The sequence below is a fragment of the Hyla sarda genome, chromosome 1 (genome assembly GCF_029499605.1).
Source record: "Hyla sarda isolate aHylSar1 chromosome 1, aHylSar1.hap1, whole genome shotgun sequence".
In the NCBI taxonomy this organism is placed as follows: Eukaryota; Metazoa; Chordata; class Amphibia; order Anura; family Hylidae; genus Hyla; species Hyla sarda.
The window spans coordinates 567,228,728-567,251,955 of record NC_079189.1 but is presented as its reverse complement, the minus strand read 5'-3'; the positions used below and the strand labels follow the sequence as shown (position 1 = coordinate 567,251,955).

At 42.8% G+C, this 23,228-nt stretch overlaps 1 protein-coding gene across 2 annotated transcripts in view; it reads right to left on the bottom strand.

The window, feature by feature from the left end:
• SETBP1 (SET binding protein 1) overlaps window positions 1–23,228 on the bottom strand; it is a 202,549-nt gene that overhangs the window by 68,419 nt on the left and 110,902 nt on the right. The gene's annotated exons all lie outside the window — the stretch shown is intronic.

Below are 23,228 nucleotides of genomic sequence, written 5' to 3'. Positions count from 1 at the left end.
AGGCTTCTTCACGCATGAAGAGGTTCGCGGATAAGAAAAGAAGAGCTCCTCCCGTTTTTTCCCCTGGAGACAAGGTATGGCTCTCCGCTAAATATGTCCGCTTCCGTGTCCCTAGCTACAAGTTGGGACCACGCTATCTTGGTCCTTTCAAAATTTTGTGTCAAATCAATCCTGTCTCTTATAAACTTCTTCTTCCTCCTTCTCTTCGTATCCCTAATGCCTTTCACGTCTCTCTTCTCAAACCACTCATCCTCAACCGTTTTTCTCCCAAATCTGTTCCTCCCACTCCTGTTTCCGGCTCCTCGGACATCTTCTCGGTCAAAGAAATCTTAGCTGCCAAAAAGGTCAGAGGGAAAAATTTTTTTTTAGTGGACTGGGAGGGTTGTGGTCCTGAAGAGAGATCCTGGGAACCTGAGGACAACATCCTAGACAAAAGTCTGCTCCTCAGGTTCTCAGGCTCTAAGAAGAGGGGGAGACCCAAGGGGGGGGGTACTGTTACGCCGAGCGCTCCGGGTCCCCGCTCCTCCCCGGAGCGCTCGCTTCACTCTCCCCGCTGCAGCGCTCCGGTCACGTCCTCTGACCCGGGGCGCTGCGATTCCGCTGCCAGCCGGGATGCGATTCGCGATGCGGGTAGCGCCCGCTCGCGATGCGCACCCCGGCTCCCCTACCTGACTCGCTCTCCGTCTGTTCTGTCCCGGCGCGCGCGGCCCCGCTCCCTAGGGCGCGCGCGCGCCGGGTCTCTGCGATTTAAAGGGCCACTGCGCCGCTGATTGGCGCAGTGGTTCCAATTAGTGTGTTCACCTGTGCACTGCCCTATATCTCCTCACTTCCCCTGCACTCCCTTGCCGGATCTTGTTGCCTTAGTGCCAGTGAAAGCGTTCCTTGTGTGTTCCTTGCCTGTGTTTCCAGACCTTCTGCCGTTGCCCCTGACTACGATCCTTGCTGCCTGCCCCGACCTTCTGCTACGTCCGACCTTGCTTCTGCCTACTCCCTTGTACCGCGCCTATCTTCAGCAGCCAGAGAGGTGAGCCGTTGCTAGTGGATACGACCTGGTCACTACCGCCGCAGCAAGACCATCCCGCTTTGCGGCGGGCTCTGGTGAAAACCAGTAGTGGCTTAGAACCGGTCCACTAGCACGGTCCACGCCAATCCCTCTCTGGCACAGAGGATCCACTACCTGCCAGCCGGCATCGTGACACGTACTAATTTGGTTAAAAAGTTTGTGATTTTTTTTAAGCGCAACAATAATATAAAAGTATATAATAATGGGTATCATTTTAATCGTATTGACCCTCAGAATAAAGAACACATGTCATTTTTACCAGAAATTGTACGGCGTGAAAACAAAACCTTCCAAAATTAGCAAAATTGCGTTTTTCGTTTTAATTTCCCCACAAAAATAGTGTTTTTTGGTTGCGCCATACATTTTATGATATAATGAGTGATGTCATTACAAAGGACAACTGGTCGCGCAAAAAACAAGCCCTCATACTAGTCTGTGGATGAAAATATAAAAGAGTTATGATTTTTAGAAGGCGAGGAGGAAAAAATGAAAACGTAAAAATTAAATTGTCTGAGTCCTTAAGGCCAAAATGGGCTGAGTCCTTAAGGGGTTAAAAAAATACACTTTTTAGGGGTAAAATGGGAAAAGGGGACAATTTTTTTTTTTTTTATTGGGGAGGGGATTTTTCACACTTTTTCTTTATTATTTTTACATTTTTCAACTTTTTTTAACACTTTTTTTAAGTCTCCAAAGGAGACTATCAATAGCAATCACTTGATTGCTAATACTGATCAGTGCAATGCCCTATGCATAGCACTGAAAATTAATATCGGCTATCTTCTGCTCTGGTCTGCTCGATCTCAGACCAGAGCTGAAGACCAGAGCACAGAGGCAGGTGAGGGGACCTCCGGCCGCCATTGCAGATGATCGGATCCCCGCAGCAGCGCTGTGGGCGATCCGATCATCTATTTTGACATGCACATTGCCGCAGATGCTGTGATCTGTACTTATCATGGCATCTGAGGGGTTAATGGCAGACATCCGCGCGATCACGGACGTCGGCCATTACAGATGGCCATACACAGGACGTAAATGTACGTCCTGATGCGTTAAGTACCTCCACATCAGGACATAAATTTACGTCTGTGGTCGTTATAGAGGTTCTCCGCCCCTGGAAATCTTATCCCCTATACAAAAAGAAAGGGAATAAGATGTCTGATTGTGGGGGGTCTTGCTGCTGCGACCCCCGTAATCTTTGGGCGACACCTTGGCATTCTGATCATTTTTGTTCAGAACGTTGGATTCGGGCGGCCGTGGTTGTGACCCCATGCCCCCTTTATTCATGCCTATTGGAGAGGGTGTGGCGGCTGTGGTTGCTCTCACCCCTTCCATTGACATGTACCCCTGTAAAAGTTTAACAGATTCAATTACCGAAAGCCATATCACATACAACGTTACAGCTGACGCCTAGTGAAAATAAGACAGAAAGCCAGATTCCGTAAATAGCAATAGCACACAAGTATCACAAAGAGTTAACGCATCGGGCAGCGGTTCAGAGCTGCTAGTGCAGCGCTCATCATTCAGCCGGCCTTGAAACGCGCTGGGATCCAGTGTTTGTGTTTGGATATCACAGCTATTTTCATTGCTACTGGGGAATAGTCGATAAGGGAAGTGTAAATCAATAGCCCTGTCTCATTTCAGCAAAGTAATCTACTTTGTAGAGCGGGAGCAGGGGGAAGGCCTGTATGCAAGTCATGTCCCTAGCTAAACACTAAATGATTAATGCAGAACACCGCCAGCCGGAGGAGACTGGAGCAGGACCCACAATATCCTGTTACTTTATAAGGAATTGCTATGCACCCGGCTGTCCGGGCATGCTGGGAGTTGTAGTTTTGCAACAGCTGGAAACACACTTCTATGAAAAAAAACACTACTCTAGAGGACATGTCTAGTATTGCATTTCAGCACCATTTTAAAGGAGCATGAAATATAGAAATTGCACAAAAAATATAAAAATAAATAAATAAAAATACCCAGGCTCTACTTTTATTTAAATTCCAGGATGTATTATATTGCAATCAAACCTAATAAATATATTCAGTTTAAAATAAAAATATAAAGTATATCCGTTTTTCTAAGGAGATCTGCCATGACTCTTCATCCCTTTCATTCTAAACAATTCTGTCTGTAAAGAACTGGCTGCAGCAGGAGCCTCCCCCCCCCTTGTCTGTAGTGAAGCACAAGCCATGCATCGCCTTCCTCCTAACATTTCTGGTTGTAAGACAATTGGCTGCAGTAGGAGCCCCCTTTGAGACACAGATTATTAAAATCTACCCATGTGTTAAGCTCCACCCCCTCAGTTCTGCCCCAGCTTAAAAAGAAACAGATCAGCAGGACAATACCCTGTGGGGGAGATTTATCAGAATCTATGCAGAGGAAGAGTGGTGAAGTTCCCCATAGCAACCAGATTGATTATTCCATTTTTCACGGGCAATCTGGTTGCTATGGGCAACTGCACTATTCCTTCTCTGTAGATTTTGATAAATCTCGCTGTTCACTGCAGAATTTCAGGCACATGCAGAAAATCATGTAGACTGACAAACAGGGGAAAGATTACTCCCTGTTAACTTGAATCATCAATTTCTAATTACACTGAAACTCTTCCTTTAAATGGGGTTATCCAGGTATACAAATGGAGAGCTAATTTCCTCCAAAAACAGCACCACACATGTCCTCAGGTTGTGTGTGGTATTACAACTTGGCTCTATTCACTTCAATGGAATGGAGCTGCAATACCACAAACAACCTGAAAACAGGAGTGGTGCAGAGTTTAAATACTGGACAGAGCCTAAGGAATGTCCCAAATCCATTTTTGCTAACCTTTTGGCTGGACTTTCCCACCAGGACTGAATACGTATGCACAATTTAAGGATATATCCAAGGTTTGGAGCATAGTCTTAAAAAAACTGGGAGAGCCGGCCCCTACAAAAAGTTATGAGGTTAAGGTGCATATAATTTTAGATCCATTCAAGTAAAAATATATTTAAGGTACACTTAGACATTTAAATCTCTTAGACATTAACTTTTTAGGACATACCGAATATACTCGAGTATTAGCCATTCCGAATTTAACCAGAGGCCCCTAATTTCACCCCAAAAACCTAGGAAAACGTATTGACTCGAGTATAAGCCTAGGGTGGGAAATACATCATCCCCCCTGTCATCATCCATCATCCCCCCACCCCTGTCATCATCCAAACCCCCCTGTCCATATCACCCACTGTTCATATGACCATCTGTCATTATCCAGACCCCCCTTTCATTTTCTTCTCACCTCCCCAGTTGTTGCTCTAGTAGCTGCAGGGACCGTCCAGGGAGGGTGAGCCGGGCTATCCATCTTCACTGCAGGGACCTTCCGCATTCCGGTGGGAGGGTGAGCAGGTACGGGCCCATCCATCTTCACCGGGAGGCCTTCTTCTCTGCTCCGGGCCATCCTTGGACTAGTGACACTGCATTGACGCCACCACGCAGGGACGTCCGTCCGCAGCTGACGTCTGTGTGCAGGGACGCCCCTGACATCATATGTCTGCCCAGCATGGACATCCTTGCGCGGCAGCGTCAATGCAGCATCACTAGTCAGGGGATGGCCTGGAGCGGAGAAGAGTGCCTCGCGGTTAAGATGGATGGCCCGGACCAGGTCACCCTCCCAATCGGAATGCGGATGGTCCCTGCAGTAAAGATGGACGTCCCGTCCCCTCCCGCCACTCTCTGCTAAAGCATATCCTAGGAAAATATGTTAGGTGCTTATTTTACAAGGCGTAAACCTGCCAGGTTACCCCCACCCAATGCTAACTAACATCTAATCCCCCACAGTATTTCTCAATCACTTTCTTTAATTAAAGGGGAAAAAACAAGTTGAGTAAAGAGTGAAATTAAAGAATTTCTCTTCTGTTCTGTGTTTTTCACTTCAGAGAAGAGTTTGAATCACCTTTCAGAGCTTAATCCTTTAATCCCGCAAAGAATTTGCTCTTGTTTATCACACCAGCAAAGAAGAATGACCTCAACACCGAAAAATGAGGCTGAAGCAACCAATGAGGCTAAAGGGGTGTGGACAGAGTCACGTCCTTAACGTTTCCATACAAGGACCATGCGACTTTCACTCACACACTTTATAGGCACGCTATATAGGGGGATCCTGCAAAGGAGGAAAAAAAACACCTAAATTTTTTTAGGCAAAATGTGGCTGTTCTAGTTATATCCATGTTTAGTAAAAGTAGGTGGAGGTAAAACAGGAATAAGGCAAACGGAGGGCCAGCAGATGAGATCGTTTTGAGACTTTATTGGAAAACCACTTAAAGGGGTACTCTGCTGCTCAGCGTTTGGAACAAACTGTTCCGAACATTGGAGCTGGGAGTTTGTGATGTCATTGCCCCGCCCTCTCAATGCAAGTCTATGGGAGGGGACGTGACGGATGTCACGCCCCCTCCCATAGACTTGCATTGAGGGGGCGGGGTGTGACGTCATGATGGGGTGGGGGTGTGAAGTCACAAGCTCCAGGCGCCGGTTCCAGCATTCAGAACAGTTTGTTCAAAACGCTGAGCAGAGGAGTACCCCTTTAAAAGACACAGGCAAGTGACCGCAGCAGATGACTTCTCCATGCTCTATAGGTTGTCTTATCTGCTGCTCTCACTTGCCTGGGACTTTTAAGTGGTTTCCCAATAAAGTCCTAAGACTATTTCATCTGCTGGCCCTCCGTTTGCTGTATTCCTGTTTTGATTGGCGAAAGGGCTCATGCAGTGAAAATGTAACATAGTTCATAAGGTTGAAAAAAGACCAGAGTCCATCAAGTTCAACCTATAACCCTAATGTGTCCCTATTGAGCTGATCCAGAGGAAGGCAAAAAAAAACCTCATACTTAACTCCTCATACTACAAATATGGCAGTCAGAATAAATCCCTGGATCAACATTCGGTCCCTATTAATCTAGTATACATAACCAACGATGTTATTACTAGGGATGTCCCGATACCGATACTGGTATCGGGGCCGATACTAGCCATTTACATGGTAACGGGGACTCGTTTAATGTCCCCAATACCATGTCCGATACCTGGTGCCGCTCTGCTGCCCCGTTCTCCGGTCCTCCCATCTGCTTCATAGTGATCCATGGAGGAGCATGTGACACACATGTCACTCCACCTCCTCCCCTGCGCCCAGCGTAACGCTACGGAGGAAGTGGAGTGACATATGTCACATGCTCCTCCATAGGACGCCATGATGCGGACCGGGAGGACGGAAGAACAGGGTAGCAGAGCGGTAGCACACGACAAAGGACAGCCGCAGGTGAGCGGTGTGCTGCTACTAGTGTCTAAAGGGGGGGCCCCTGCTGCTGCTGTCTAAAGGGGGGCCCCTGCTGCTGCTGTCTAAAGGGGGGCCCTGCTGCTGCTGTCTAAAGGGGGGCCCTGCTGCTGCTGTCTAAAGGGGGGCCCTGCTGCTGCTGTCTAAAGGGGGGCTTTGCTGCTGCTGTCTAAACGGGGGGCCCTGCTGATGCTGTCTAAAGGGGGGCCCCTGCTGCTGCTGTCTAAAGGGGGGCCCTGCTGCTGCTGTCTAAAGGGGGGCCCTGCTGCTGCTGCTGTCTAAAGGGGGGCTTTGCTGCTGTCTAAACGGGGGGCCCTGCTGCTGCTGTCTAAACGGGGGGGCCCTGCTGCTGCTGTCTAAACGGGGGGGCCCTGCTGCTGCTGTCTAAACGGGGGGGCCCTGCTGCTGCTGTCTAAACGGGGCTGCGGTCTACAAGGGGGGGCCTGCAGTCTATAGGGGGGGGGGGGGCTTCTGTCTACAAGGGGGCTGCTGTCTACAAGGGGGGGCTGCTACTAATGACTGCCGGGGGTCTGCTGCTAATGTCTGCAAGGGGATACTACCTACTATTAAAGACAATCTTACAGCAGAGTCACCTGCACTAACTTGAATTTATATGTAGATAGTGCAGGTGACCCGGTTTCTGCTGCTGCTCACCATGTGGTCATCGTTCTCGCCGCCAAATTCCCTGTTCTGTCCAATGGAGAAGAGAGAAATCTTGGCTCATACTACAGCAGCCGCCTCCACTGTACACAACAAGGACCCACATATACGGTAAACAGCGCCAGAAACCGCGTCATCCTGCTGTCAGATTTCCTTTAAAATAAAAGTACTTGTACTTGGTATCAGCGAGTACTAGAATTAAAGTATCGGTACTCGTACTCGGTCTTAAAAAAATGGTATTGGGACATCCCTAGTTATTACTCTCCAAAAATGCATCCAGACCCCTTTTTGAACTCTTTTACAGAGTTCACCATGACCACCTCCTACGGCAGAGAATTCCACACAGTCTCACTGCTCTTACAGTAAAGAACCCCCATCTGTGCGGGTGTAGAAACCTTCTTTTCTCAAGATGTAGAGGATGCCCCCTTGTTATAGACACAGTCCTGGGTATAATTAGATCATGGGAGATATCTCTGTACTGCCCCCTGATATATTTATACAGCCTTCTTTTTTCTAAACTAAATAACCCCAATTCTGACAATCTTTCTGGGTACTGTAGTCCTCCCATTCTCCGTATTACTCTGGTTGCCCATCTTTGAACCCTCTCCAGCTCCACTATATCTTTCTTGTACACTGGTGCCCAGTACTGTACACAGTATTCTATGTGTGGTCTGACTAGTGATTTGTACAGCGACACAATTATTTCGTTGCCGTGGGCATCTATGCCCCTATTGATGCACCCCATGATTTTATTTGCCTTGGCAGCAGCTGCCCGACACTGTTCACTACAACTAAATTAACTCTTAACTAAGGCACCTAAGTCCTTTTCCATGTCACAAGTCCCAAGTGTTCTCCCATTTAATACATAATCCCAGCCCAGATTTTTCCTCTCCATGTGCATTACCTTACATTTATCAGTGTTGAACCTCATCTGCCACTTCTCAGCCCAAACATCCAACCTATTCAGATCCATTTGTAACAGTGCACTGTCCTCTATAGTGTTAACCGCTTTACAGAGTTTAGTATAATCTGCAAAGATTGCTACTTTACTATTCAACCTCTTCTACAAGGTCATTAATGAATATATTAAATAAAACAGTACCCAAGACGGACCCCTGTGGTACCCCACTAGTAACAGTCACAAAATCAGAATAAGTACCATTAGTTACCACCCTCTGGTTCCTATCACTGAGCCAGTTACTCATCCACTTACACACATTCTCCCCCAGCCCAATCCTTCTCATTTTATGCCCCAATCCTTTATGTTACACCATATCAAATGATTTGGAAAAACCCAGATATACGACATCCAGCGATTGCCCCATGTCCAGTTTGGAGCTCACCTCCTCATAAAAGCTGACCAGGTTATTTTGACAGGATCAATCCCTCATAAACTCATGCTGATATGGGGTCATACATTTATTTTTATCAAGATACCCCAAAATAGCATCTCTTAGAAAACCCTCAAACAATTTACATATAACAGAGGTTAATTTAACAGGTCTATAATTCCCCGGGTCACCTTTTGACCCCTTTTTAAATATTGGCACCACATAAGGGGAGTGGACCACCACCATATTTTGAATTGGACTAGGTGGAGATAAACATGGATGATCTCCAGAGAGTTCCGAAAATCAAAACTAGCTAATTATAGACTGATAAGGCTAGGGTTCCACAAGAAGATCACAACGTCATGATATTGCATCTAGTAGTGGTCAATAAGCCCTAAATCCATGAGAGATCTACAATCACTCTGCGATGATCTTGTATCTTAAAAGGGTTTACTCAACTCATAATATCGTGATATTGCATCTTGTAGTTGTCAACGTGCCAAAAATCCAACGAGAGAAAAGATATGCCATCATTTTACAAGATGAGGAAACCCTTTTTTAAGTACAAGGAGATCCAATGTTGTGAGATCACATCTGGTAGTTGTCAATGTGCCCAAAATCCTACGAGAGATATGGAATCACTTTAAAGAGATGACAAAACCCCTTCAGGGTACATTAACACGTCCAGGATATGCTGCATCAAACCTGGAACCGATACTTCACAAGTGAATGGACCCTTACATAGTAGTCAACCTAAGAAGCCAATTAATGACAGAAAAGATGAAAGCCCCAAGGCTATTCTGCTGTTCTTCACTCCAAGACTTGGCCAAATTTTTACCAGCTTTGACTTGCAATTGTTTTTGCCTAGGAATTGCTAAAATGATAACATTGTTTCCTGAACTGATGGGAGTACTAGAGCAGCTTCCAATCGAAGTAACCTACAGAGCCGGTATTACCATACCTCGACCCTGGAGCCATCCTATTGTGTAGTCTTTTATACCTTACAATGTTTATTTCCTACCAATCTCCCAGAAGACGCTTTCTACAAATTTGTGCATTGAGAGAATTACAGCTATTATAGGCAGGTCTGACCCGTAGCAACTTCCCAACTAAATGTTCTACAAGCAGCGGCGGTGTTCTTGCAGACTTGGCCTTTTCTTGCCTGCTGGCATCATTATGGCGGTCTGGATCAATGAAACAGCAATACACAAACGTCCAGCGCATAATGAGCAGCCGGGAGATATTGATGTGTTGTATGGACATGCCACACAAATTAAAGTCATAAAAAACAGATACAGTTTATAGGATGAGAAAGCTGAATATGGATCACAAGGCTTCCTGCACTTTATCCTGCAGACGTCCGGAGCCAGAGCCCTTCATATCCTCCTATAGTAATGCAATCTAACCTGCTCCTAATACTACAACGGGATCCTCTGTATAACATTACAACAAACCAACAGAATAATACATAAATATAGGTGCACTACTGTGGTAGATGTAGACAGTAACATATGACAAACTCTCAAAATTATGTTAAAATTGAGACATTAACCAGTATATCCTTACATGAAGGACATACCTGAGGCTGCACACCAACGCCAAGGTAAGCCACGGGACCTAACACTAAACCTAGTCACACTGGAGTGAACTGAGAACAGGCTGTGAGTCTGACCTAATGCCACTGTAACTGCCAGTGGGTATTGCACATACGGCACAATTAGGTTTAAAGGGGTACTCCGGTGCTTAGACATCTTATCCCCTAAACAAAGGATAGGGGATAAGATTCCGGATCGCGGGAGTTCCGCCGCTGGGGACCCCGGTGACCATTTGTAATCGGTCCGTGATAGCTGTCATGCCCCCTCCCGTAGGCTTGCATTGAGGGGCGGGGCGTGACGTCACATGCCGCCCGCCCTGTGGTCGCCGGTAATCAGACCCGGAGTAAACACACTATGGGGACTGATTACAAACGGGGTGCCGTGTGCAAGATCTCAGGGGTCCCCAGCGGTGGGACTCCAGCGATCAGGCATCTTATCCCCTATCCTTTGGATAGGAGATAAGATGTCTAAGCGCCGGAATACCCCTTTAATGTTAGGTCCCGTGCCACTTGAGAAACCTTGGCGTTGGTGTGTGGGCTCAGGTATGTCCTTCATATAAGGATATACTGGCGAATGTCTACATTTTAACATCATTTTGAGGGTTAGTCATTTGTTACTGTCTACATTTAAAACAGTAGTGCACCTATATTTATGTATTATTCTATTTGTTACCATTAACACTTTTCATCTGGTGTAGGATGCCATTGTGGCACTTGTAGTCTGCTGCAGGTATCCCCCATTATATGCATTTTATGCTGGGGATTGCCCTTTGCAACGGACCACAAGTGCAGGATCTGCTCCCCCAGCATAAATGCAAAACTGCATTTGGGGTTGAGCATTTCCTGCCATTTGAAACCACATTTTTTTCTTGTTAAACAATCCACCAGTACAGCAATTATCTTCTCTATGGTGACAGTATTATAGTAGTTATATTCTTGTACATAGCGGGAAGTATTATAGTAGTTGTAGTCTTGTACATAGGAGCAGTATTATAGTAGTTATATTCCTGTACATATTAGGCAGTATTATAGTAGTTATATTCCTGTACATATTAGGCAGTATTATAGTAGTTATATTCTTGTACATATTAAGCAGTATTATAGTAGTTATATTGCTGTACATATTAGGCAGTATTATAGTAGTTATATTCTTGTACATATTAGGCAGTATTATAGTAGTTATATTCTTGTACATATTAGGCAGTATTATAGTAGTTATATTCTTGTACATATTAGGCAGTATTATAGTAATTATATTTTTGTATACAGGAGGCAGCATTATAGTAGTTGTATTCTTGTACATAGGAGTAGTATTATAATAGTTATATTCTTGTACATAGGAGACAGTATTATAATAGCTATAGTCTTGTACATAGGAGGAAGTGTTATAGTTATGTTTTTGTACATAGGAGCAGTATTATAGTAGTTAAATTCTTGCACATAGGAACAGTACTATAGTAGTTATATTCTTGTACATAGGAGCAGTATTATACTAGTTATATTCTTGAACATAGGAGCAGTATTATAGTAAGTATATTCTTGTATATATGAGCAGTATTATGGTAGTTATATTCTTGTATATAGAGGGCAGTATTACAGTAGTATTATTCTTGTACATAAGAGAAATATTCCAGTATATAGTGGCGTATTACAGTATTTAATTCTGGTACACAAAGGGCAGTATTATAGTAGTTATATTCTTGTGCATAGGAGCAGTATTATAGTAGTTATATTTTTGTACATAAAGGGCAGTATTATAGTAGTTATAGTTTGGTACATGAAGGTTTGTATTATAGTAGTTATATTTTTATACATAGTGGGTAGTATTATTGTAGTAATATGTTACTCAGTAGCCATTTATAATCATTTTAATAGGTTTGCCCAAAGAACACAGATAGAAGAGATCTCTATGATCTATTACCCGAGGGAGAAGATTCACATTATCTTAATGAGATTCATCCCCAAGCTAGCCACATATTCCTAAGAGGACAGCAGATTAACACAGCCCACTGGACCATGGCTATAGAGACTCTGCCCTTACAAATTAACCCTGAAACAGACAGATAACAAAATGAACCTTTATATTCTGCATGAGGAAAAGGTCAACTGAAGAAGGCTTAACATGCCACTCATACCCTGCAAAGGAGTCTGTTAGAAAACCTTGTCAACAATGTATATACCAATAGAGGAAGAGGGTTGTCATCAGAGACAATAGATAACACTTAGGGTCTATTCACATGGCAGAATTTCCGCTGGCGGAATTCCACTTCAAATCAAAGGCCATAGACTTCTATGGGATTCTGCACTGTCATTCACACTTCTGAATTCCCGCTTGCAGAGCAAGCGGAAATTCAGAAGTGTGAATGGGAGTGCAGTATCTCATAGAAGTCTATGGGCTTTAATTTGTGGTGGAATTCCGCCAACGGAAATTCTGCCGTGTGAATTTACCCTTACTGTGCTGTATATAGACAGCACAGATGAGTATCATTGACCAAATCAGGTGTGGGCTGGATCTTGGCTCATTGGAGAAGATAACACTTGAGATGGATGAAGACAACGGGAATCATGAAGATCTTTCAGAGAATCCAAACTCAAGCCAAGACAAAATATGACATTTAGGAGAAACACTGGATATAGTGCAATCTAGACTTGACGGTTTATCTGGCTACACCATACTGGTTGACTTTGGTAGAATATGTCAAAGGGAGTTCTACAAAGAAACAGGTTGCCTCCTTACAATCCGAAAAGTATGTGGTCTTCAAACCGTGGACCTCCAAATGTTGTAAGAGTTGGCGGTCCAAAGTGTGAAGACCACGGTCAGGGTGGATTCACACAACGTTTTGATGATACAATAACCGGATTCGGCTGGGGGGAGTGAAAACCAGTGTTCCCGTATCCCAGCTGGACCCGGCCCGGATCTCATTCATTTGAATGGACCGACCATTGTCATATAGTGGTATACCACGGTTTTAGGTCCGGTCAGAAAACTGGATACGGGGCAAAAATGAGCCAACCGGGGTCATATTGGGGCTGGATCGGGTGACTGTATCATCAAAACATAGGGTGAACTCACCCGTATTCTGTTATCTGTTATTTTGCATAGGATTGCAGACAAATCTACTGCATCACTTTAACCATTGTAAACCTAACACTGCGAAATACCCATATGAAACACAGGCAAGATGTTTCCAATCAAATACATAAGAGCAACAAAACAAGCCCCAGGGTCCATCACGGCCAGCCGCTCCTGCACGTTCCCCGGCTCTCCCATATAGTCTGGATTCACAATGTTCGTGCAGCACAGGAGATTCCATTATCAAGTCACAGCAGCTTTTTCTTGGCACAAGAACAGGATTTTTGTCTTGGCTCCATAGACAGGAGAAGGGGTGGGGGGGGGGGGGGGGGGGAGGAGGAGGATTCTGCCCTTCCAAACTGACACTAATAAGATTCAAGTTTTTTTTTTTTTTTCAGCTGAAAAATATAAATCTCTCTAAAATTTGAGGAATCGGCTCTTGTAAGCACGGTAAAGTGGGCTCCAGTGCTTTTAGGGCTATATTTTAGTGAATGAAGATACTAGATCTTAGATTATACTGCAACATATAACAGAAATTCATTGCATCCAGTGGAGTCATGACTAATGCCGCCAAACATTTTGTTCACCCTACAGCTGTCTCTCCCATAGACATGTACACTCAAATTGCCCAAGTGTGCATGATTTCTGAATAGGTGGACGTGAGAAAGCCTTTCGGTGGTGGTGTATCTGCCCTAGAAAAAAAAAAATTGGCAATGCTGAAATCCAACATGTCAGTCTCTAACCCTAGTTGTCAGTCTAGTGTGGACAACAATATATAGTACAATATAACAGGGCTGTTGAGTCGGAGTCGGGCAAAATTTTGGGTACCTGGAGTCTGAGTCGGCAAACAATGCACCGACTCCTACTAAATTTAGATTGGAATAAAAAAAAAAAAAGCTTAAAGTTTAAATGTCCCAATTCACAAAAAGTTATAATTAATGACTTAATGACTTAAGAATAAAGACCAATGCATGCAGTACCTCACATAACCGCAAAACGAACACATTAAGTGACCGTGAATAAGCATGCTTTTCATGTGCTTCACTATATGGCACACAACACACAATTAAGAGTGGCAATACTTATACTTTCCATAGTGTTGTGTTCTGCTGTTACAGGGAACCTATGGGTAAATATGTTTTATGCAGGACTAGAGACATTTGTAGAAGGTGAAGGGAATGGAGGGTCAATAGTTCAAGACTGAAGCTGTAAACCATTGGAAAAACTGCTGCCATTCAGCTAAGGCTATAAAAACTTGTAAACTCAGATTGTTAGCTTAAAGGGGTACTCCGGTGGAAGACTTTTTTTTTTTTTAAATGAACTGGTGCCAAAAAGTTAAACAGTTTTGTAAATTACTTCTATTAAAAAATCTTAATCCTTCCAGTACTTATTAGCTGCTGAATACTACAGAGGAAATTATTTTCTTTTTGGAACACAGAGCTCTCTGCTGACATCACGAGCACAGTGCTCTCTGGTGACATCTCTATCCATTTTAGAAATTGTCCAGAGCAGCATGTGTTTGCTATGGGGATTTTCTCCTACTCTGGACAAATCTTAAAATGGACAGAGATGTCAGCAGAGAGCACTGTGCTCGTGATACAGAAGAGAGCTCTGTGTTGCAAAAAGAAAAGTATTTCCTCTGTAGTATTCAGCAGCTGATAAGCACTGGAAGGATTAAGATTTTTTAATAGAAGTAATTTACAAATCTGTTTAACTTTCTGGCACCAGTTGATTTAAAAAAAAAAAAAAAAAAAAAAATTCCACCAGAGTACCCATTTAAATTTTAAACATGACTATGGGATTCTACTAGGGAAATCATGTTTTATAATAAATGCCCCTTCCTGGATCCTCCCACTGCCCTATCTTCAGCAGCAGATCAGCACACAAAAAAGGAGAAGGCAGCAGCTTCTGCCCAACTACCTCTCTCTGATAGAAGAGCTTAGAAGAACTTGGTGGAACAGCTTCATGGATTCAACTGTAAGTGTTTATAAATACATTCGCATATTAATAAAGAGGATTCGGGGAGTCGGAGGTACAAAAAACTGTGGAGTCAGAGTCGGAACATTTATCTACCGACTCCACAGCCCTGCAATATACATCAATGTATTTCCCATATAGGACTATAAAGAATGATGTATTTGTCAGCATACATTTTTTTCCATTAGAAATTATTGTCATTGGCTGGAATAAAGAGCAAAATCAGCTCTGCTACATCAATAGAATCTTACCAATTGTCATAAAACATAACTCCTATGTCGTACAAACAAGTGTTTTGCAAACAATTCACGGTAATATACCGCATAGCTGTGAGCACACCGGGCAGATACATTCCTGGGAATGCCTGTGTTTCCAGGGGATCGTTCACTGTATTATTTTATTTTTTTCAGGTAACTGTTACAAACAAAACCACAGACGCTACATAACTGGCCATGATACCTGCCAGGCTTAAAGCCGCCACTCACTTGTTGTCAGTTACAACTGCACATAATAGGCTTTGGCTCTAACCCCAGTCATATGGGGGAGGGAGGGTCACCGGTAACTACTCCCACTGCAACGTGACAGCAAGTTGTGCCAGCGACTGAGCAGAGGACCTGGCACGCAGAACACCATGCAAACCAATAACAAGAGAAGGAAGGAACGTCATAAAAAGGAAGAAAAAACTACTCTGCTATACGCATGTCTGACACTACAGCCTCAACAAGGGGGAGGGAGGGACAGCGAGAAGTAACCACATGAGACTAACAGAGATTACAAACACACAATAAGGAATCTACCTCGGTATATTTCCATCAACATTGTAATATGAGACAACGGCTCAACATTATAGGTGACAAACTCAGCTCTGCTACAACACAAATATCACAGAAGATAAAGGAATCTACATAGAAGGCAATATATTCTATTAATATCCATAAGAGACAGTATTATAGTGGGGTCAGTATTATAGAAGTTATATTCTTGTACATAGGAGCAGTATTATAGTAGATATATTCTTGTATATAGGAGGCAGTATTATAGTAGTTATAATCTTGTACATAAGAGCAGTATTATAGTAGTCATATTCTTGTACATAGGAGGCAGTATTATAGTAGTTATATTCTTGTATATAGGAACAGTATTCTAGTAGTTATATTCTTGTATATAGGAGCAGTATTATAGTAGTTATATTCTTGTATATAGGAACAGTATTATAGTATTTATATTCTTGTACATAGGAGGCAGTATTATAGTATTTATATTCTTGTACATAGAGGCAGTATTATAGTAGTTATATTCTTGTATATAGGAGCAGTATTATAGTAGTTGTATTCTTGTATATAGGGGGCAGTGTTATATAAGTTATATTCTTGCACATAGGAGCAGTATTATAGTAGCTATATAGTCCAACAAGATGAGTGGCACTATTGTGTGGTCTCCCTTAGTAACAGGTGAAGTTCTTAGCATACAATGCGAGGCTGTGCAGGTGGACTGATAATCCAGGCTAGACCTGGAGGTGCAGGTAACGGTATAGTATTCATATAAATCCAAAAAGCGAGTAAAGAAAGAAGTACCGCACTCACCCACTGTCAAAAGCCGGGAACAGGAGAGGTTTATTTCAGATCATAAGATCGGAATAACAGGTGCAGGACGTGGAGGAGAGAAAAAAGCCACACACGACTAGTTTCACGCCGGACGGCGCTTTCTCTGGCTGACTTGGCCAAGTCAGCCAGAGAAAGCGCCGTCCGGCGTGAAACTAGTCGTGTGTGGCTTTTTTCTCTCCTCCACGTCCTGCACCTGTTATTCCGATCTTATGATCTGAAATAAACCTCTCCTGTTCCCGGCTTTTGACAGTGGGTGAGTGCGGTACTTCTTTCTTTACTCGCTTTTTGGATTTATAGTAGCTATATTCTTGTATATAGGAGGCAGTATTATAGTAGTTATATTCTTGTATGTAGGAGCAGTATTATAGTAGTTATATTCTTGTACATAGGAGCAGTATTATAGTAGTGATATTCTTGTACATAGGAGCAGCATTATAGTGGTTATATTCTTATATATAGGAGCAGTATTATAGTAGTTATATTTTTGTATGTAGGAGCAGTATTCTAGAAGTTATATTCTTTTACATCGGAGGCAGTATTATAGTAGTTATATTCCGGTACATAGGAGCAGTATTATAGTAGTTATATTCCGGTACATAGGAGCAGTATTAAAGTAAAGTAGTTTTATTTCGGTACATAGGAACAGTATTATAGTAGTTATATTCATGTACATAGGAGCAGTATTATAGTAGTTATATTCTTGTACATAGGAGGCAGTATTATAGTAGTTATATTCTTGTACATAGGGAGCAGTATTATAGTAGTTATATTCTTGTACATAGGAGGCAGTATTATAGTAGTTATATTCCTGTACAGAGGACAGGATTATTGTAGCTATATCTTAACCTCACAGGTGGCAGTATTATAGTAATTTATCTATCACAAAGGTATTACTTAAAGGGGTACTCCAGTGAAAACCTTTTTTGTTTTAAATCAACTGGTGGCACAAAGTTAAACATACTTGTAAATTGCAAGGCAGCAGTGCTAACCACTGAGCCACCATGCTTCCCTTAGCATACATCTGCTATGCATGGTTGCTAAAATGGACAGAGATGTCAGCAAAAAAGAACTGTGCTCGTGATGTCATCTGTGTTCCAAAAAGAAAGGAATTTCCTCTGTAGCGGTGAGCAGCTAATAAGTACTGGAAGGATTAAGATTTTTTAATAGAAGTAATTTACAAATATGTTTAACTTTCTGCCACCAGTTGATTTAAAAAAAATAAAAAAGTTTTTAACCGGAGTACCCCTTTCAAGGAAAAGCATTGCTGTCAGCATGTGATCTTTCATTTTCATGTGAAGTAATATGTATGACAGCTGCACACTGTAGAACGGTTCACTTCAGATACTCACCTATTAGGTTATCTGAAATAATGAAAGGTTTTTCCCTATACATGACCAGTCACAAGCCCCTAATGGACTGCCCACTTATACCAGATTAGGAATGTATCTCCACTAATCTAATCCCCAGGACAGATGGTCTGTTACACTATAAGTGGCCATCTTTACAGGCGGGGGATCGACTCCCTCTGCAGCACAACACAATAGTGAATTATTGAAACAATTAAGACTTTCCATGAGTAATTATAGACTGAATTGGTAATCATAGGACATAGGGAATACATGGCATTTCACTGCCAAGTTATTCTGCTCAAGCACCACCTGGGGACCCATAGGGGGCAGCAATATACTATATTAGTTACATTTTTTATTCTGGAATCAGTTTTATAAGAGTCATTTTATATAGAAGGCAGCATAACAGTAGCTATATTATTGTTCATAGGGAACAGTATTATAGTAGTTATATTCTTATATATAGGGACAGTATTATAGTAGCTATATGCAAAGAAGAAAAAGAGGGACGTCACTCACCAGGATACGGTGCAATATTCTTTGTTTTCAATGGTGCAGAGAAATGGAAAACGGACGCTTGCAGGTAGGACTAGCTCATCAGTAAAAAAAAAACTGGGTTACAGCTGTTGCGCGTGCGTATCACGCTCATTATAGTAGCTATATTCTTGTACATAGGGCCAGTATTACAGTAGTTATATTCTTGTACATAGGAGGCAGTATTATAGTAGTTGTATTCTTGTATATAGGGACAGTGTTATAGTAGTTATATTCTTGTATATAGGAACAGTACTATAGTAGTTATATTCTTGTATATAGGGACAGTATTATACTAGTTATATTTTTGTATATAGGAGCAGTATTACAGTAGTTATGTTCTTGTACATAGGAGCAGTATTATAGTAGTTATATTCTTGTACATAGGAGCAGTATTATAGTATTTATATTTTTGTACAAAGGAGCAGTATTATAGTAGTTATATTCTTGTACATAGGAGCAGTATTATAGTAGTTATATTCTTGTACATAGGAGCAGTATTATAGTAGTTATATTCTTGTACATAGGAGCAGTATTATAGTGTTTATATTTTTGTACATAGGATCAGTATTATAGTAGTTATATTCTTGTACATAGGAAAAGTATTATAGTAGTTATATTTTTGTACATAGGAGCAGTATTATAGTATTTATATTTTTGTACATAGGAGCAGTATTATAGTAGTTATATTCTTGTACATAGGAACAGTATTATAGTAGTTATATTCTTGTACATAGGAACAGTATTATAGTAGTTATATTTTTGTACATAGGAGCAGTATTATAGTATTTATATTTTTGTACATAGGAGACAGTATTATAGTAGTTATATTCTTGTACATAGGAGCAGTATTATAGTAGTTACATTCAAGCACATTGTAGGCAGTATTATAGTTGTATTCTTGTATATATGGGCAGTATTATAGTAGTAATATTCCTGCAGTATATAACTATAGAAACAGGTGGAAGTACCATAGTAGCCTAGGCCATTCTGGAATTGGTAAAGGTGAGTGATATGCACTTTGTGAGCTATATAAGGAAAAGGTGAGTGAGATGGCAGTAGCTAAGCTTTAGGCAGAGACTTCCTCTCAGTCTCTATACTGTAAGCAGCATTTCCTTAAGACTTTCACTCTCAGAAGCTTCAGACCAGCTGTGCGCTTTATCAGAACTTGAGCCCTGGCGGGGACTATTATGCGAGTGGGAGTTTACAGAAATTGTTCTTTGCGGTTTTCCTAACCTGCACTTGGGGGTCAACTTGTTCAGTAACCAAATTGTGTCATTTTATTTCCTAAATGAAAAATAACACACCAGAGGCCGGAGCCTCCTCTGCGGGTCAGCTGTGGGGGGCGCCGCTCTGAGTTATTGCTGTGGCAGCATAAGGACAGCACAGGGAACTTATCACTGTGGATAGAATTAGTTACAACTTGTCAAGTGATCTATACATTATATCTAATATGCCAGACGTATACCTGAAAGATTAAAACTACAACTCCCAACATGCCCAGACAGCCAAAGTGAGTAACTCTTCTCTAGTCATCATACACAGTCTATGTTTCCTAACAGTGTGCCTCCAGCTGTTGCAAAACTACAACTCCCAGCATATATCACCCCATTTCTCACAATTACTGCGTCTGTGTCCCTCTATGACAGCGTTTTCCAACCAGTGTCCCTTCAGCTGTGGCAAAACTACACCTCCCAGCATGCCTGGAAAAAAAAATAATTTCACCAAAAAGTTTAGGGAAGCACATGACAATTCTGAAAGAACCTGTGCTCTCTAAAAGAGTAAAATGTATACTAATGGTCCTTCAGAGCTGCATTCAGAATTCTGCTGCCTACCTATGATTGCGTTGTGTAATGAGCTTCCGCAATCTATTGCAGTCAGAAGAAAGCCGCAGAATTTTGAATGCAGCTCTGAAAGGATCAATGCTCTTCATTACTAACATTTTGGTTTAAAAACATGTTTCTATATTTATTTAGTGGAACTCACATGTCCACTAGTGTTCTTTAGAGCTGCTTTCAAAATTTTGCTGCAAAGGGGTACTCCGATAAAAAAATAAAAAATAAATCAAATCAACTGGTGCCAGAAAGTTAAACAGATTTGTCATTTACAATGAAAGGGAGTAGCGTGCACTCACCGCGGGTAAACAGCTGCAGGCCAGAGGTACGGGATCACCACGGCATAGACGGAGACGGTAAGGGGCGCTCAGAGGCTACGCTGGCTGTTTCGGACGTAGGAACGTCCTTCTTCCGGCCTCCTGGAGGCCGAAAGAAGGACGTTCCTACGTCCGAAACAGCCGGCGTAGCCTCTGAGCGCCCCTTACCGTCTCGGTCTATGCCGTGGTGATCCCGGACCTCGGGCCTGCAGCTGTTACCCGCGGTGAGTGCACGCTACTCCCTTTCATTGTATTGTTTGATACTTTATCTAGTGTGTGCACCCCGCAGGTGCTGCGTTGTTACTTATCGGGTCCGGAGGCTGCCTGTGTATACCAGTGGTATCGTATATCTGCATGTTTAATTTACTTCTATTTAAAAAGCTTAATCCTTCCATTACTTATCAGTTGCTGTATGCTCCACAGGAAGTTGTGTTGCTCTTTTCTGTCTGGCCACAGTGCTCTCTGCGGACACCTCTGTCCATGTCAGGAACTGTCCAGAGCAGGAGCAAATCCCCATAGCAAACCTATCCTGCTCTGGACAGTTTCTGACATGGAAAGGTGTCCGCAGAGAGCACTGTGGCCAGACAGAAAAGAGCAACACAACTTCCTGTGGAGCATACAGCAACTGATAAGTACTGGAAGGATTAAGATTTTTAAGTAGAAGTAATTTACAAATCTGTTTAACTTTCTGGCACCGGCTGATTAAAAAAAAAAAAAAATGTTTTCCACCGGAATACCCCTTTAAACTTCATCCTCCAGTCGCATCCAAAGCCACTTTGTAAATACTTTGTGGCTCAGTGGTTCATCTTTCTGCTGTCACGATCTAGATTGTTCCCACTGCACAATTCTGAATGCAGCTGTGAAGGTCATTAAAATAGAAAACCTGAAAGAAGTAAAGCAGGGTACTTACGAAATTGCTGAACATTGAAAGATATTTTAAATGGCAAAATGTTGTTAAAGGTGGAGCTAGGTTGAAAGAAGACCGATCTCTACATACAAGAATGCAACCGTCCCATCACGCCGAGCGTCGTCTTCACAACAAAGACTTTCCAATAATGTCTGGTAATTGTCTCCAACGTGAGACTTTCTTGGTTAAACCTCACAAATCGGGAGGTGAGAGCATTAGGTGACAACCTCGGTGCCACACATCATATATTAGGGGGAGAGAAACAAAGTGTTGCTTGTGCTGTCATGTTACAAATTATCAGGCGGCCGGCGCGGTGCCAGTTACTATTATCCGCCATCCTCAGCATGTAGGGTACATGTGTGAGGCTGCTCTGCCAAACATGAAACAAAAGCCTCATGCAGCTGTTGTCCTGGCTAAACCGAACATAAACCGATTAACTTTCCTGTCCTACAGTCAGGCCGCACATCTGACAGGGGGCTGCGCACTAACAATCTGTTAACACATGGGGGCTAATAACACAGTGAATGTAATGATAATAAACTAAGGGGTAATGTATATAATACAAAATGTAACATACAAAACAGGCCGGGTCTAAACCATGACCTTAGACTCAGTCCTGCTTTAGATCACCCAAATATAGTAATTCAAAGAATTCAAAAATATGTGCGACGGGAAACTCAAAAGTTTTGCAAGACTTAAGTTTTGCAAGGGGTACTCCACTCCACGCTTGAAGCGGGCGGCGGGGGTAATGATGTCCCGGCCACGCCCCTCGTGACCTCACGCCACACCCCCTCAATGCAAGTTCATGGGAGGTGGTGTGGCGGCAGCCACGCCCCCTCCCATAGACTTGCATTGAGGGGTTGTGGCATGACATCACAAGGGGCGTGGCTGGGACATCACGACCCCCGCCACCCAGTGCTCTAAACGAAAGCCAGGTGCTGCTCAGTGCACAGAAATGGCGGGGCTCCCAGGTGCGGGACACCCCACGATCAGACATCCCCTATCCTTTGGATAGGGGATAAGATGTCTAGGGGCAGAGTACCCCTTTAAAAGTAAGAGAGGGTTCCCTAATAACGTAGATGACAGTCACAACACCCCACCATCCAGATCCTCAACCAGACACATCCCAACCCTTGTATAGAAAGAAACAATAGGACTAGAATAGGCTAGGTCTACCAGGCGACTTTTCACTGTATAACATATGACAGCAACTTAAACCATAACCAATCATACTGAATGTGGCTGCACTGTGACCTGCACATTACAACAACACAATAGACACCAGATATCTAAACCTGCTGGATTTCTACGTGACCACATTCACGATCATTGGTTGCAATTTTAGCAGGGCAACATTGTATTCTTAGGTGACAATCAGAGTAATTCTTGTCCTGTAGGTGGTGGAAGACCCTTGAAGTCCTGGTCCAGTAGTTTGTGGAGAACCTTGTAGTCTTAATCCTATAGTTCACAAAGGCGCCTTCAAGTCCTACTCTTGTATATGGCAGAGGCCCCTAGAAGGCCCAGTGTAGTCTTAGTTCTGTAGTAGTTGGAAACCCCTTCTAGCCCCAATCCTGTAGCTGTGTAGTCCTATCCCTGCAGATGATGGGGTCCACATGTAGCCCTAAAGCTGGTAGAAACTCCATGTAGCCCTAGTCCTTCAGTTGGTGGAGAACCCTTGTAGTCCTA